The sequence below is a fragment of the Mauremys mutica genome, chromosome 2, assembly GCF_020497125.1.
Source record: "Mauremys mutica isolate MM-2020 ecotype Southern chromosome 2, ASM2049712v1, whole genome shotgun sequence".
In the NCBI taxonomy this organism is placed as follows: domain Eukaryota; kingdom Metazoa; phylum Chordata; order Testudines; family Geoemydidae; genus Mauremys; species Mauremys mutica.
The window spans coordinates 40,285,864-40,302,881 of record NC_059073.1 but is presented as its reverse complement, the minus strand read 5'-3'; the positions used below and the strand labels follow the sequence as shown (position 1 = coordinate 40,302,881).

Sequence of the window (17,018 nt, the reverse complement as noted above, 5' to 3'; positions counted from 1 at the left end):
ATGCCAGCAGTGCTCTTTGGCTGGATGAATGGTTTGCTCTCACTGATGGCCTATGTCACTTTACATAGCACCCAGCCCTGGTCCTAGTATTCCCAGTACAGGTTTGAACTCAGGTATCCCACTTTCAATACTGAGATATACTCTACTGTTAAGTAGATCTTTTTTAATGTAATTGCATACTAAAATACATGCATCCCTTTTAAAATGTAATACTTTACTGTGATTAGCTGTTTTTGGCAAATACTTTTTCAAAGTTGCTGGAAGCTTGACAGTGTCTACTGGTGTATTAGCTGTGTGGCTTGCAGACAATCATCACTTTAATTCTCTTCATTAGTTGTCTGCTCATGACCTCAGCCATGACCAGCAGGGAACACCCTCCTGGAGACTAAGGTTATTCAGTGTGTATGCCGATTCTGGTTTGTAAAAGCCTGGCAAGCCTTACCAAACAGTAGAAATGTTGCTATTAAAAGCATTTACTGGCTAAAATCCATGGGTGATGAAATGACGGCTGCAAAAATCACTAGTTTTTTAATAGAAAAAATTATTTGAAAGGTAAAGCTGAGTAGCAAAAATCTCATAAAACATTCACCTGAGGTTAGGGCTGTGAGCAGCTGAGGAAAATTTGAATCACTGTGAATGTTATACAGGATAATACATTACAGAACATGTCTGCTTTGAATGGGAGCTCTTATGGAAAGAAAGTAGGGAGGATAAAGAGTGGATACAGCATCAAAATGGTCACATAAATGCAGACAGATGAACAAATTCTGACCCCCTTCAGCAGGTCTATGGAATTCAAAAAGCAATGGATCATTGTTCTTCTACACAAGGTCAACAGGCTATAAAGAGGTAACGTGGGAAAATTCCACACCCTCTATGTGCTGCACTGCAATAAAAACTTAAGAACATAAGAACGGCCATACTGGGTCAGACCAAAGGTCCATCCAGACCAGTATCCTGTCTGCTGACAGTGACCAATGCCAGGTGCCCCAGAGGGAGTGAACCTAACAGGTGATGATCAAGTGATCTCTCTCCTGCCATCCATCCCCATCTCTGAAAAACAGAGACTAGGGACACCATTTGTTACCCATCTTGGATAATAGCCATTAATGGTCTTTATCTAGTTCTCTTTTAAACCCTGTTATAGTCCTAGCCTTGAATTTATCTAGTTCTCTTTTAAATCCTGTTATAGTCCTAGCCTTCACAACCTCCTCAGGCAAGGAGTTCCACACATTGACTGTGTGCTGTGTGAAGAAGAACTTCCTTTTATTTGTTTTAAACCTGCTGCCCATTAATTTCATTTGGTGGCCCCTAGTTCTTATATTATGGGAACAAGTAAATAACTTTTCCTTATTCCTTTCTCCACACCACTCATGATTTTATATACCTCTATCATATCCCCCCTTAGTCTCCTCTTTTCCAAGCTGAAGAGTCCTAGCCTCTTTAATCTTTCCTCATATGGGACCCTCTCCAAACCCCTAATCATTTTAGTTGCCCTTCTCTGAACCTTGTCTAATGACAGTATTTCTTTTTTGAGATGAGGAGACTACATCTGTACACAGTATTCAAGATGTGGGCGTACCATGGATTTATATAAGGGCAATAAGATATTCTCCATCTTATTCTCTATCCCTTTTTTAATGATACCTAACATTCTGTTTGCTTTTTTGACTGCCACTGACACTGCATGGAGGTCTTTAGAGAACTATCCACGATGACTCCAAGATCTTTTTCCTGATTTATTGTAGCTAAATTAGCGCCCATTATATTGTATGTATAGTTGGGGTTATTTTTTCCAATGTGCATTACTTTACATTTATCCACATTAAATTTCATTTGCCATTTTGTTGCCCAATCACTTAGTTTTGTGAGATCTTTTTGAAGTTCTTCACAGTCTGATTTGGTCTTAACTATCTTGAGCAGTTTAGTATCATTTGCAAACTTTGCAATAGTTGCTGTCTTTGTGTACAAGGGAGGTTAGGGATGAGGCAGGATTGGAGTGGCGTTTGATTAACTGGTTTGTGACTACACAGAACTACTGGCCAATGTCTCCCTGTAGAGGGAGCACAAGAGCAGCAGCCACCACTACAGTATATAGGCTATAGTAACAGCTGTGGCGCAGCCGGGGGTCCAAAACTTGCCAAGGGGGAGGATTCCATTCCCCTGACTCCTGTGTGAAGAAATCCCTGTTTAATGCTCATTCACTTGGGCTTGGCACTAGGAATTGTCCCAAACAGAGAAAAAAATTACCTTATTAAAAAGAAAAAAACGCAGTAGGGCTATATTTGGTCTAGCAAGTAAATGGGTGTTACTTGGCTGAGTTGATTTCACAGAATATTGTGAGAAACAATGACACATTTCTGAGAGGTGATGAATAGCAATATGCTGTAGGGGATATGTACTTCAGTTAAAGGAAAAGAAACCTTTATACAGTGGAGGCCGACACAGGGCAAGCTACTTATGAAAAGACCTAGCAGGGAATGAGTACTTCCTAATCAAGACGGATTGCTACAATGTATGCTGGGTGACTTTAGCTAGTTGATGTTTTACAGTAGCTAATTTGCTGATATTTTGGGTGACTGGCATTGTATCTGATGATGAGACAGCTGGCCAGCCAAAGTGACTCTTTGTCCCAAACTCTATAACGCAACATGGAAACAGTCACAACCAGGAAGGAGTTACTTGGCAAACATAGCACTGAGAGTGTGGAAAAGACGTATTTCACATGATGAGTGGGCTGGTTGTACACTCTACTACTAAAGATTATTGAGGAGAAACTGTGACAATAGTGCATGTGGATTTATAAAAGTCAACAAAGAAATGCAAGAGGTGACAGCAGACTGTGATGCAAGGATCCATGGAACAATACGGGAAAAATATTATACCCTGAAAACATAACAGCTAAATGAACTGATACCAGAATGAGGATCACATACAGAATGATAATTTTTGCATATATATCTATGCAAAATCATAATAATCATAACACTATTTAGTTTAATCCAGCGAGGACTAGATTTTCAAAATTAGACATAGGCAAATGCTTGAATGAGCCTATTTTATGTATGCAGTTATTATGTATGTGCACATGCAAGTCCCCGAATTGTGCATGCACATCTGATATTTCTGTTTGCAACTTAGGGCTTGTCTAGATGGGGGTTTAAACCAGATCAAATTGAGTTAATCTAGTTTAAAAATGCTTGTGAACACACAATGCAATCCATCGCTGTCCACTAACTTCACATTTATTGTGAGCTCTGGAATCATCCTGTAAAGTGGACTGGTATTGCTTCAGATTGAATTAGTTTGGTCTATTGTTTGTGTGGATACAATTGCTGAGCACCACTTTTAGCATGCTTCCAATGGCAATCCCACAATGCTTTGCAGGTCAATCGTTACTGACCTGTCCATTTACCTGTGTGAGCTTCCTGCTCTGGGTGTCAGGTTCCCAAGATGAACAAGATTTTGCCCATTTGCTTCTAGATCCTAGTGTACTATTCTTGTAGTACAACCACTCTAGCACTCCAGAAGCCCCACTACAGGCCTTGTGCAGCTGCATGGAGCCATGCTGAGATCCTGGATCTTATCAATGGGGAGAAGCATTTGTTCAGGAAGCTCTTGTGGCCAGCCACTGAAATAAAGACCTCTTTGTGGACATTGCAAAGCAGATGTCTTGACAGGAATCTACACAATTATAGCACAACCTGTCCCAGACATTATTCAGATCCTGCTGCCTGCACTCCCCCAGCCCCTCCCCAAGGTGAGCCGGCAAAGCGCATCAGAAGATGAGCAGGAGGATGCAGGAGATGAGCTGTCCCCTGAGAGCCAGGATCTTTTTGGAACTCAGGACCCTGACAGCTAGAAAACCAGCCCCAATCCTGCACTACTGCAATGGAACTTGTGGCAAAGCACCTTCTCAGTCTCCCCAGCCTCTGCTGCTTTTAGCCCTGGTGAGACAGGCTTGGGTAATCTGGTCCCCCTTGGGACCTAGGGGAAGTCTGTTCCCTTCCTCCACCAGTCCTTTTCATAGTATATTTCTCCCTTGTGGGAGAGAATAGTGCCTCTCCTCCTGGTGAGGCTCACTGTCTTGCTGCTGCTCCTCACCTCCTGGCAGCAGGGCTCGCTCCCGCTCCCCCCCTCTCTCTCGCTCCCCCCCCCCCCCCGCCCTTCTCCTTCCCAGGGGAGGGTTTAAAAAGGTCTCAGGCTGCCCTTGGTTGGAGCCAGCTGATCCTAATTAACTTCAGGTAGCTCCCTCTCAGCTGATTCTAATTGATATCTTGGCAACCTCTTCTCAGCTGAACCTGATTGACCCATAGTTACCCCCCAGTTGATAGGGAGGAGGGTCTTTTAACCCTCTGAGACTGGTTTCTACCCCTCCCTTGTAGCTGTCTATCCTGAGTTTATCACAAACCCAATTGCTGCCCTGCATCAGCTGAGCCCAAGTCCCAGCCAGAAACCCTGGATGGGACTGAAGAGGCAGATATTGTGAGGGTAGCTTCAGCATGTAATTACCTATCTTTACAATGTATTACTATTGTGCTATGCTGCCATTCTGGCTTGGGTTCTGGGAGCCCCATGACCACAGCCATTGTAGATGGACGTGAAATAGGAGCCCTTTGGAGTATCCAGCCCCTGCCTTCCTTGGCCCACGCTGTCCATTCAGCCCCTCCCATGCCTGTTTCCAGAATGCTGGCTGCTCCACATGGCAATTGGCCTCTGTGATATACTCAAACCACAGCTATTTGCTGTTTTAGAGGGCTACAGCATGGAGCGCACTTGCCCATCTGCCTATTTTCCTGTTCCTCATCTGTCTTGAATAGTGAAATACCCCTATCCCCTTTTGGCTGTCTCAAAATGGCAGCCCTCAGCAGGCACACCTGCATCCTTAGCCCAGTGGTTCTCAAACTTTTGTACTGGTGACCCCTTTCACATAGCAAGCCTCTGAGTGCAACCCTCATTATAAATTAAAACACTTTTTTATATATTTAACACCATTACAAATGCTAGAGGCAAAGTGGGGTTTGGGGTGGAGGCTGACAGCTCGCGACCCCCCATGTAATAACTCATGACCCCCTGAGGAGTCCCAACCCCCAGTTTGAGAACCCCTGCTCTAGCCCGTCCTCCCTCCAGTGGCAGATTTGAATAACAAAAGCATTAATTTGTGCAAAATTCAACAGCTTATTGAGACAGGGGTTACTGTGATTAGAGGAAAAGTTTGGTTAGTGCTCAGAGCTTGCATGAGGTGTAAATTAACATTGCATGTCCAGTAAAGGCACAAACAATACTGCTCCCTGCTGAGGTACAGATGCACTGCACCATACACTGTAGCTGACAATCACTGCAGGACCTTATCTGTTTTTCTCCGCACTTTTTCTGTGTTTGCAGGGGAGATATAGCGGAGCTTAAGACTGAGGAATTGTTCTTTTTTGATGGAATAGCCCATCGTTCCTGATGTAGCTTACAAGCCCCTCCCACTTCAGCAGCACTACTGGGGGGACCATCCTGGTGAATAAACTCACAGCCTCTCTTGATGGTCTGCCCTTTGCCTTCAACCATTCTCTGCCTCCTAGTCACCTGCCTCAGCGTAAGACAGAGACCACTTCCCATTCTTGGGGGAATCTCAGAGATGGTAAGCGTCTCAGGGAGATAATCACATATACATATGAAAAATGCTATTTTTTTCCAAACTCCCACAGCCATAGGGCTGCAGTGGCCAGACCAACAAGTGCCTCTACGAACTGCTGAGAGACGGGCCTGAGGGGATGAAAAAGGAAGACTTGGGATGAGATGTTTTCAGAACTCATGGCAGAGTCCCAGAAGAAAAGCAGACTGACTGGAAGTTGGAGGCTGTACATGAGGACCCAGAAGGAGAAAGAAATGCAGCGCTCCCAGGAGATCATGGCAGTGGCCACAAACAGCATCGCCATGACCAAGGAGAGCATGAAAAAAGGGAGACGCAGAGGCAACTCATAGACGTTATCCTGAGGCATAATGCTCTCCTCCAAAACATTCTTCTGCTCAGCCCTGCAGTCCCATAATCTGGGACCCAGCCAACTCCTTCAGCCCCTGGACAATACTGGATGCTGGGACCAGCAGCAACTCCTTCCTACCGAACCCCTGCAGCAGTGCTCCCTGTGGTCATTTCCCTCTCAGAACCAATCTCTGGGCACCAAAAACACTGGCATTTGGGAGCACAGCTCCTTTCAGCCCTGCAACATCTGTGAAAATGTTGAGCCACAGCACTCAGCCCCAGATCCCACATGCACTAGAGGGAAGTTGTATACGTACCTGTAAATTTAGCCACTCCCCCCACCAAAAATAATTGTTCTATTTGCAGCGTTCTTACTGTTGCACTTTCTGTTTTGTTTGTGCTGTTGTTTTAATTAAAGGTTGGTTTATAGTTGGTTAGTTGGTTCCATCAAACCTTTATTTGGGGTTTTTTATTATTCTGTCATAATAAAAACCATTTACAAAGCATCAGTTATGTGTCATTGTTGGCTCTAACTGAGAAATTTCTTTAAATAAAGCTGACATAATTCATAGAGTTTCACAAAAGTACATGGGGAATGTTCCATTTCCATCACTCATACATACTACATCAGTGCTCACAATGTATCTATCCCAACATTCCACTCCACAGTCTAACATGTTCAGGCATGAGATTCAAAATATGAACAATAGGCTTCCGTGACAGCATTCCCCCAGGTGTTAGCGTTTTCTATGGGACGCCTATCTGGCTGCTCAAACCACTGAGCAAGTCTCTGCACCTCTGCTTCCCACCCATCCATAAGGCTTTCTCCTTTACTCTCACAAATATTCTGCAGAATGCAACGTGCAGTTATAATGGTCAGAATGTTTTTTTTTGTGACACTTCCATCCCATTCCATAAACAGTGCCAAATTCACACTTGACCATCATTCTGCAACTGCTCAGGCAATAGTTAAATAGTTTGTTCCTTCTGCCCAAGCAACCTGTATATGGCTTCATTAGCTAGGGCATGAGAGAATAAGCTGGGTGTCCCAGAATAATTGGAACAAGCTCCACACCATTAATGTCCACAGTAGTCTTTGGGGGCAACCATTCTTTCTCCATTAATTTAAATAGAAACGAGTTCCAAAAGATCCTAACATCGAGGACCCTTGCAGACCACCCTGTATTTATGTCTGTAAACCACACTCTGTCCCCATCCCTTCCCCCGTGATGGTCAACCAGTTCACGAAGCACCAAGGCAAAATACCCTTTTCTGTTTATAAATTCTGTGCCCTGGCAGGGAAGCAGTGGGGAGTGAGGATAAGGGGGGCAGTGATAGGTATGTGGATTCCATCAGTAGCCCAAGTACAGTTTGGGAACCCCATATGTGCAAAGCCATCAATCTTCTGAACATTACCCAGCTTTATGAGCCAGTTTAACAGTACCTTACCAATGGCTTAGCTGACCTGCATGAGAATGGAATGGCCCCAAAAGTTGATCTCCCCATGTCAAATTCATTGACTACAGACTGGCAGCAGGTTGGGGTAGCCAGTTTCTTGATGCAATGGTGACCTTTTTCTCCATGGGTATTGGGCACCACATGTTAGGACACTGTTGCTGAAACTCCTAAGTCAGTCCTGCATCGATCTCAAACAAGGTAGCCCTTCCTGTCCTGAAGTTCTTTCACCACTGCTGGTTGTCCAAGGTCTTCAGAACAATCCTCTCTCACCACTCCATGCAGGTTTCCTGGGCCCAGAAATGGTGCTGAATGCTGTGTAGGTGAGCCAGGAACCAGTCCTCTTGTTCCAAGAGCTCAGCATTGTCCTGTTCTTCCTCCTTGTCCTGCTGCTACCAATGCAGAATATCCCATGCTGCTGGAGGAGCTGCACTGCTGCTGTAGAATGTTCTCCTACGCCAGCATCATCCATTTGGTGGTCTAACAGGAGAAATCCAATGCTGAAGTTTTCCGGCTTTGACTGCTGTAATACAGCTCAAGCAGCCTCTGCATATTCATGCTTATCACCATAGTGGAGCAGGGCATTGTAGGGTCCGTGCTGGCAGACAGCAATTTGAAAATGGCATGAGCCTGCCCAGAAAGGAAGCACCGTTGGATACAACAGAAACATGAAAGCTTTTAAAAACATTTGAACCCACCTGGCTTCCCACAATTCACAGTGAAAACAATCCCAAGATGCACACTACTCAGCAGTGAAGCAAGGGACCATGCAATACCCCCTGAGAACTTGACGTTCTCAGTTTGCAGCAAAACACCACCATGCGTTCACATGATTCCAAAACAGAGTCAAATTTGGATTTAAATAATACCTTTTCTATACATGGTATTCCAAACAATCTTACAATAAACAGGCAGACACTGGAAGTAGTAGTGTAGTGATATAAAAACATGGTGAGCATTATGTGCTCCATTACAACATACACAGCCCCTGGGATATTTGAAAAAGTTTTACTGAAAGAAGATATGCTGTCCAGAACCCTTGGGGTTATCCTCAGCTCTTTTTAAAAAGTGCCAGGAGATCTTTAACTTCCATCTAGATATTCATTAGAGACAGGTAGAAGGAGCCTTAGTTCAATATCTTATCCAAAGTCAAAAACTGATTAACTGAAGCTGAGATCACCTCCTTTACTCCAGATATCTGCCTTGTCACCTAACTCCACTGGATCTCATCACAGCACAAGAGTAAGAATATTTTCATCCATTAGGGACAGATTTTCCTACACAGTATTTGTGTCTTTATTCCCTCAGACTTTTCACATCCTTGTTGGAGAGCTCCAACTTTTTAGCCCTCTCCTCTGAGCTCTCTTCCACATGCAGTAGGCTTTTCTGTGCCTTCCTCTGGCAGGCATGTTGCAAATGCAGGAAGTCATGTAGGTTCTCAGATCCAGCCAAAAAGAAGAAGCCTTGTTCTGAGGTCAGCGGATCACCAGTGAGCAGGTGGTGACAGGGCTGAGTCTGAAATAGTACTCTCCACTCTGCAAACAGAGGCCAAGATTTTCAAAAATGACTAGCAATTTTGGCACCTTAAAGGGGCCTGATATTTTAGAGCAACTACCCTCTGGAAATCAGGCCTCTTCAAGGTGTAATAATAAGTTAGGCACCCAAAATCACCAGTCACTTTTGGAAGTTTTGGCTAAAGAGTGCAGTATCCACTCTGGCCCCACTCCAAGGTTTTTTCCAATAAGCGTCATGCTTTTTTCAGGGCAGAGTGTTATTTGCAATGGTGCATAATGCACATGCATGGGATAGGTGCATGTGCACTGGTAATATGGGTTTTGAGCATTTCAGAGTGGAAGTAAATCCAGAGTCACTAACTGTCTCAGTAGTATTGTGAAGTCTCATGATTTTGGGGAGCCTGATTCATGATTTTTGAACACATGGGGTTGTCATTATTGTAAATCGCATGCTTTTATTTTTGTTTTCCCTCTAGACTATTAAACACTGTCATTTGCCAGAGTGACATCAGCCGTATCTCAAACTCTGCTGTGTCGCTGCGCTGGTTCTGGGCCTGATTAACCCCACAGTGTGCTGAGATAGTCACTCAGCGCTTTACAGCTAGTCAAATCAGACTATGTTACCTAAGTATCCACTCTGGATCTACTCTCTCCTGTTTAAAAGCACCTCTCTGCCCCACTGGCATTATAAATATATTTAAATAAGCTGCTCAAGCCTTTAGCTTTCTTTACAAAGTAGTGAAATTCCATTGTTAGGCAATGGCAAGCATGGCATGTCTTTGAAACCACTTTAAGACTTGCTCAGATCTATTTTTCCCAGTAAGTCCCCTTTGTATACTCTGGCAATTAAGTCTTTCAGACCCTCCCAGCAGCATAGCTAGACAATTATAAATTGGGTTTCTTGTTTAGATTTAAAGTGGAATTGTATCTTCCCTTCACCTCATAGATTAGTAAACCATGAAAATGGCATTTACTCAGTATCCATGAAGGTGGCCATTTAATACCACTTACAAAGCTTTAGAATGAGGTGTTGAGATTTCCACAGTGGTGGGTGGGTGAGTGAGCCATACAAACGGTCTGATTTTCAAATATTTAGTGTGATGTCCAGCTTTCCTATTTACCTGTTCATGTTGGCTCTTTGATGCATAAAACTAACATTTCCATAGTGAAGGGCTGATCAGGATCCTGTTTAGTTACCCATGTTGAAAATTGGGTTTCTTTTCAGTTAGTCTCTGTCAGAAGGAAAGGGCCATATGTAAAAGTTAAGTTATTGTTTTAGCTAAGAACTAAACATGACCAGGCATAATAGTTCTTTGTACTTCTCAAACATGTTCCATCTGATCTCAAAGCACTTGGCAAACAGTAATGAATTTAGCCTCACAGTGGCTTAGTCAGGTAAGTAAATATTATTATTGTCCTTCAGCTACAGGTGGGGAAACTGAGACACAAAGGCCAGATCCTCAAAGGTATTTAGGTGCCTAATTCCCATTAGCTGTTCACTGAGGATCTGGCTCAAAGGCATTAAGTGACTTACACAAGGTAATACAAAAAAAGGCTTGTAGGAGAGCTAGGAATAGAACCCAGAACCTGGCACCCACTCAGCTATAGAACCAGCCTGAGGGCTCCTATAGCTGCTACTACAATAGTAACTGTAGCATCCTGAGACCACGAAATAAATAAATGTAATGTAATTTCATTTTATTTAGCTCCTCTAGTTTATCTGCTCATATAATTTCTAGGAGATGTGTGGTAGAATAAAACTAACGCCTTTTGTAAGTTAGGGAGGAAAAATTAAAACAAATTTAAAATAGATGGTAAATTTGAATGATATTGAAAAAGTTGCATTGAAACTTGGAGCAGTTTCAAATGTTATTTTTAACCATAGACATTGAGCTCTTATGGGAAACAAAACTTAAAAGGACAATTATAATTAGGTCACATATTGAGAAACGTATTACATTTTACTATAGATGATCCCGGGAGAATGTAACACAAGTGATTTTTTTAAAAATTAAGATTCAGTCATGTTTCTTCACTTTTCTACATAGAATACTGTTCAGAAAATAAAATAAAGTAGGATAGAAATGTGTTTCTTATTACTAAGTACTTCAGACTGTGAAGCAACAAATATTGGACGGAAAACTTGAGGACAGAGAACATGATTTATGTTTCATTTTGTGCAGAAATAGACAATATTATGCTAGCAGCTGTCCTTGAGTTTGCTCACTATGTAGGCAGACCAGATATACTGATTAGCACTGATATAATGTTTGACATCTTCCAAGCACCACTATTCAAACATTAACCATTTCCATTAACCTCTTCTCTAAAATGGAAATATCAATAATACCTACTTCATAAGGGTGCAGTAGGTATTGATATTTCCATTTTAGAGAAGTTGAAACTGAGACAAAGATGTCAAGTGATCTGCTCAAGGCTACAGAACAAGTCAGTATCAGAAGTGCAATTAGGACTCAGAAGTTTCTGGCTTCTCTCCCACGGTCACTTCAGTAGAACACAGTGCCTCCCACGTATGAGAAGTATACATTTCAAAGATAGCTAAGCAGGAAACTCTTTATCTGTCTATAGAAGAGGCCATCCGGCTGATGTGGACTATTGATTCAGTACTGATCTGGAATTTCTCATTTGATTTATTACTTGATTTGTTACTGTAAGACACACTGTCTCTTCTGTTTCTAACTTTAGAGCTGCTGGTTTTTGTAGGAAATTCAGTGGTTTGACTGGGACTCTAAGCAAGTTAGACATGTGAACTGTAACTTCCAATTAAATCTAGTAAAGCAGAGGTGGAACTGGGCCTGCACCACTTCGGTAGAATCTGAATCCAAACTTTCACAGAGTTTGGAGTATGTGGACCTGTGGTTTTGTTTGTTTGTTTGTTTTGGTTCAGACCCACCTCTATAATAAAACAGAGTGAATTAAATTGAACAAGTCTCCATTTATATCAGATCAGGTCCAGGCCAGGTGCAATGGGAAGGCATGGCCAGGAGCACACAGAGAAGATTAGCAAGACATAGTGGCAAAAACACCATGGTCCCAAATATACAGCTTTTTGGAAGTGGGTGCTTGAAAGCTGATCCAGTCATTCCCCTTCAAAATATAACAGGTGTAGATTTGGAGCAAGATCCCGTACTTCTTTGCTGCTCTCAGATACTGCAAGAGATACACAAGGTAAGTCAGTGACGAAAGGAGAATGAGATTTCCCATTTGTCAGCCAAAATGCCTGTGTTTCCTGTGTTTGAAAAAATAGGTGGAACAAGACATACATTCCTGAGGTGAACAAATAGCCTGCGCTTGGAGCGTAAGACAATTTGCTCAAGATTAAGTAGTCCGAATCAATCTACTCCGCCTATATCATATAGTAAAAAGTGGATCTGTGTTACCATGAAAGTTACCATCCATGTTATAGCTACCCATGCTCATGAACTGACATCCTTTCTGCATTTGTACAACTTATATGACACAGAAGTGCTGCTACAAGTTCTTTCTGTCAGTCCTAGGAGAATTTATGGCCATTAGATTGTTCATAATTCACTGTAAATGACTATCAGTTAGTGAAACTGTCCTCCACTTTCACACCAATAATTGGTATCCACCCATGGCAATAGATTCCTACAATAAACCATGTAGCCTGAATTCCCAATGTAAATTATGTTATTATTTATGTAATTCATAGAATCATAGATTCCAAGACCAAAAGGGACCATTGTGATTATCTAAGCTGACCTCCTGTATTACACAGGCCATAGAAATTACCTGAAATAATTTCTGCTTGAATCATAGGACTGGAAGGGACCTCAAGAGGTCATCTAGTCCAGTCCCCTGCACTCATGGCAAGGCTAAGTATTACTTAGACCAGGTGTGGGCAAACTTTTTGGCCCGAGGACCACATTGGGGTTGCAAAATTGTATGGAGGGCCGAATAGGGAAGGCTGTGCCTCCCCAAACAGCCTGGCCCCCACTCCCTATCCTCCCCCTCCCACTTCCCACCACCTGACTGCCCCCCTCAGAAACCCTGACCCATCCAACCCCCACTGTTCCTTGTCCCCTGACCACCCCCTCCTGGGACCCCCCCCCAACCACTCTCCCTGGGACCCCACACCCATCCAACACCACTTGCTCCCTGTCCCCTGACCCCTATCCACACCCCACCCCCTGACAGGCTCCCTGGGACCCACACGCCTATCCAACCCCCCTGTTCCCCGTCCCCTGACTGCCCTCCCAGAACCTCCACCCCTTATCCAACCCCCCGGCCCGGGCCCCGGCCCCCTTACCATGCTGTTCAGAGCAGCATGTCTGGCAGCTGTGCCACCTGGCCAGAGCTAGACACGCTGCCACTCTGCTTGGCAGGAGCGCGCCGCTCCGCCGCCCAGAGCGCTGCCCGCGCAGCGGCATGACCACGAGGGAGGAGGGACAGCAGGGGAGGGTCTGGGGGCTAGCCTTCCTGGCCGGGAGCTCAAGGGCCAGGCAGGATGTTCCAGTTGGCTAGATGTGGCTCACGGGCCGTAGTTTGCCCACCTCTGACTTAGACCGTCCCTGACAGGTGTTTGTCTAACCTGATCTTAAAAATCTCCAATGATGGAGATTCCACAACCTCCCTAGCCAATTTATTCCAGTGCTTAGCCACCCTGACAGTTAGAAAGCTTTTCCTAATGACCAACCTAAACCTCCCTTGCAGCAATCTTTTTGAAAAATATGCAGTCTTGATTTAAAAATTGCCAGTGATGTAGAATCCCTTGGTAAATTGTTCCAGTGGTTAACTACCTACTCTCACTGTTGAAAATTTATGCCAGTCAGAATTTGTCTAGCTTCATCTTCCAGCCTTTGGATCATGTTATACCTTTGTCTGCGAGATTGAAGAGCCAATTATCAAATGCTTGTTCCCCCTATAGGTACTTACAGATTGTGATTAAATCACCCCTTAACCTTCTCTTTGTTAAACTAAATAGATTGAGCTATTTGAGTCTTTCACTATATAACACATGTTTTCTAACCTTTTAATCATTCTCATGGCTCTTCTCTGAACTCTCTCAATTTATCAACATCCTGATTGAATTGTGATCACCAGAACTGGACACAGTATTCCAGCAATGGTCGTACCAGTGCCAGATACATAGGTAAAATAACCTCTCTACTCCTATTCGAGATTCCTCTGTTTGTGTATCCAAGAATCCAGTTAGCCCTTTTGACTACAGTGTTGCACTGGGAGCTCATGTTCAGCTAATTGTCCACCATGACCCCCTAATCTTTCTCAGAGTCACTGCTTTTTAGAACAGAGTCCTCCATCTTGTAAGTGTGGCCTACATTCTTTGGTGAATTGCAGCTGTTTTTCCAAGCTGTGTAAACACTTCTAATAGGCTCTAATTCCCAGTAGTGCTTTGCCTACAAAGCTTCCAGTTCACAGTGAACAAAGGGGACAAATCCCCATAGTGTTTCAAGTGCACAGTAAGTTCTTTGTTAAATGTGGTTCAAACCGTCACTTGTTAATGCCTTAACATATGCATTTTCCTACTAACTCAGTTTATTAATATACAGGTATGCAATGGATAGCAAACAGTCACTGCAGGCCATGTCTTAAGCTAAAGATCTACTCATGGACATCTCCCCTCCCAGCTTCCCCGATCCAGTCCCTTACCTTGTCTCCTGTAGCTATAAAGCTGGTTACATTAAGAAGTATTATTGAGACGAAAAATATTTAATGAGATAAATGAAAAGAAATTCATTATAACATGATGAGTGTGACTACTTAGCTGAATCCCTCTCCCCCATACTTGTTGTTATAGCTGTGCTGCTTAGTTCCTCTGGGTGTGGAGCTTTACGTTTATTACAGTTGAGGCCCTGTGTACACTACAACTTTGGTCAATGCAAATTATATTGGCCTGAAGTATTGTATCGCTCGTGTGTGTGCATATTTGGCTGCTTGAATTGGCATTGCATGAACTCACCAGGAGTACTTCTGGCAATACAAAGTGCAGTGCACCGTGGGTAAGTATACCAGTGCATCACATGCCGTTGTCCAGCACAAAGCCTTCTGGGCAGTTGTTGCAATATGTTGTGGGATAGAAATGATTTGCCCAGAGATCTCTGGGAGCTAGGGGTTAAGTTTCAGCATGCCCTTTTCTCCATCCCATCCATATCCCATCATTTTCACACTTTTTCTTAAATCCCACCAAGCCACACAGCTTCACTGTCAGCTGTTTTACAGAAGCACAGAGCCCTCACAGCTCTGCACTATTCTCATGAATGTTGCAAACACAGGATGAATGATCCTTTGGTATTTGCAGACCTGCAGGAAGACCTGTAACAATGGGGGACATGAGGATTTCTTTGAAGACAGATTGTTAAGCAGGGGCTGGTTGATCCCTGTCATACCCCTTCACCTGCATCCCCTGTCCAATCTGTTCGTAGATGTCCACATTTCTACAGCTGGTCTATAGCTGTGCCTGGACAGCCTCATCACCCACAGTCCTAGGGGACCCAATACCCCCTGTCTACTCCAGGCAGGAGCACATCTAGTGCATGGAGCTAGCATGATCAGTAGCACACAAGGGAGAGCTGCTAGGTGTGCTCGTCAAGCTGGAAAAGCATTTCCAACAGGCAAGAGGTGTTTTAAGGAGGGCGATGGCTTCCGGTCTTCATCCCCGCAGGCAGTGGAGTTCACAATTGTGACCAGAACAGTCAGTGTCAGGCATTGTGGGACAGCTGCTGGAGATCTGTAAGGATCGATGTAAGTCACACAGTGTCTCCACTTGCACTATGTTGGCATTTGTTGATTGACCTCAGTGCCATTTGAGGAGAAGGTTTTACTGTGTTGCTTTACACGGGGCACTTACATTGGCCAGAGACAAATTTGAGTGTAGATACGTGCACAAATAGGTTGATGCAAGGCAATTTACATCAACCTAACTGGATCCACCCCACTGCTCTCTCGCACCAGTCACTTTGCTATTTGCTTCTGACCTCCCGTGTGTTTGCTTGCCTCTCCTTCAGTTCCAGGGATCTCAGAAAATGTGATCTGTTGCAGATTGAGCTGAGCCAAAGATGGTTAAGTTCCTCATTCAGCTCAACAAATGATTTGTAAAGGAGGATAATTGGTGGTCAGGAAAATCCACAGTCCTGTGCTGTAGGGTGAAATAAACAAAACAAAACAAGAGCAACTGGAAAAATGGGGATTACAGCGGTGTACGTCTTTCCGAGCTAGGCCCTAATTCAGTACCCAGCCCGAGCTGGGAAAGCTAATGATCCAACCAGTGGACCAAATTCGGTTGTGAATCCTGGTCACGTGCCTCTTGAGGCACATTGTACATATGCTAAGAAGAAGAAGAAGTGATGTCACAGAACTCTACTGGCCTGAGAAAAAAAAATAGGCAAAGTGGTGATGGTAGCATAAGTTCAGAAATAAACCCTCCAAAAATATGCTTGTTGATGATGTCTGTGACAGCCCCTTTAGCGAAACTTTAATCAGAAATCTTGATTATGTTTTTACTTAAAAATAAACAATATTTAAAACACATGTGCCTTCCTAACGAGAGTAACTTCACAATAGTATTTCCATAACTGATGCTTTCCTTCTGCTGACCCTCCTCCCTGGTGTATGTGATACTCTCAATTATCTGTCAAGTCCACCATTTAGGCTCTAAGCTCTTTGGGCCAGAAGTTAATCTTCCATGTCTTTTTCATGAAGTACCTAGCACAGTTTTGGGCCCTATAATAAAAAACAATAATTAATTGAGTGTTACCATCGTAAACATTCGTGACTCTGCAGAGAGAGGGGTGAAAAGCAGTTCTCTTTTTGTATATCTGCTAGACCCTAGATTCAGGGTTCTGAGTTTCCCCTGCGATAGCTAATCATATTGTGGTGGGGCAGTGCCCCACTCCCTGAGGAAAAGGGCTGAACCAGGCCTGAGAGGCTGCACAGACCAGCAGCCAATCAGCCAAGGCCTGGGGAGAGCTAATCAGGGAAGGGAAAGAGGCAGCCAATCAGGGCCAGGCTAGGTCCTATATAAAGGCTGCCTAGCAGAGGAGAAGTCAGTCACTCCCTGACTAGTGAGGGAGAAGGAT

General features: G+C 43.7%; 1 long non-coding RNA gene across 2 annotated transcripts in view; it reads left to right on the top strand.

Annotated features, from left to right (window-relative positions):
• The window catches only part of LOC123363877, a 37,150-nt gene extending 30,818 nt beyond the window's left edge, over positions 1 to 6,332 (top strand). For both annotated transcript variants that reach the window (XR_006576925.1, XR_006576926.1), the window contains exon 4: positions 5,386 to 6,332. This is a non-coding gene — a long non-coding RNA (uncharacterized LOC123363877). The remainder of the gene's footprint in view (positions 1 to 5,385) is intronic.
• The last annotated feature ends 10,686 nt before the right edge of the window (positions 6,333 to 17,018 follow it).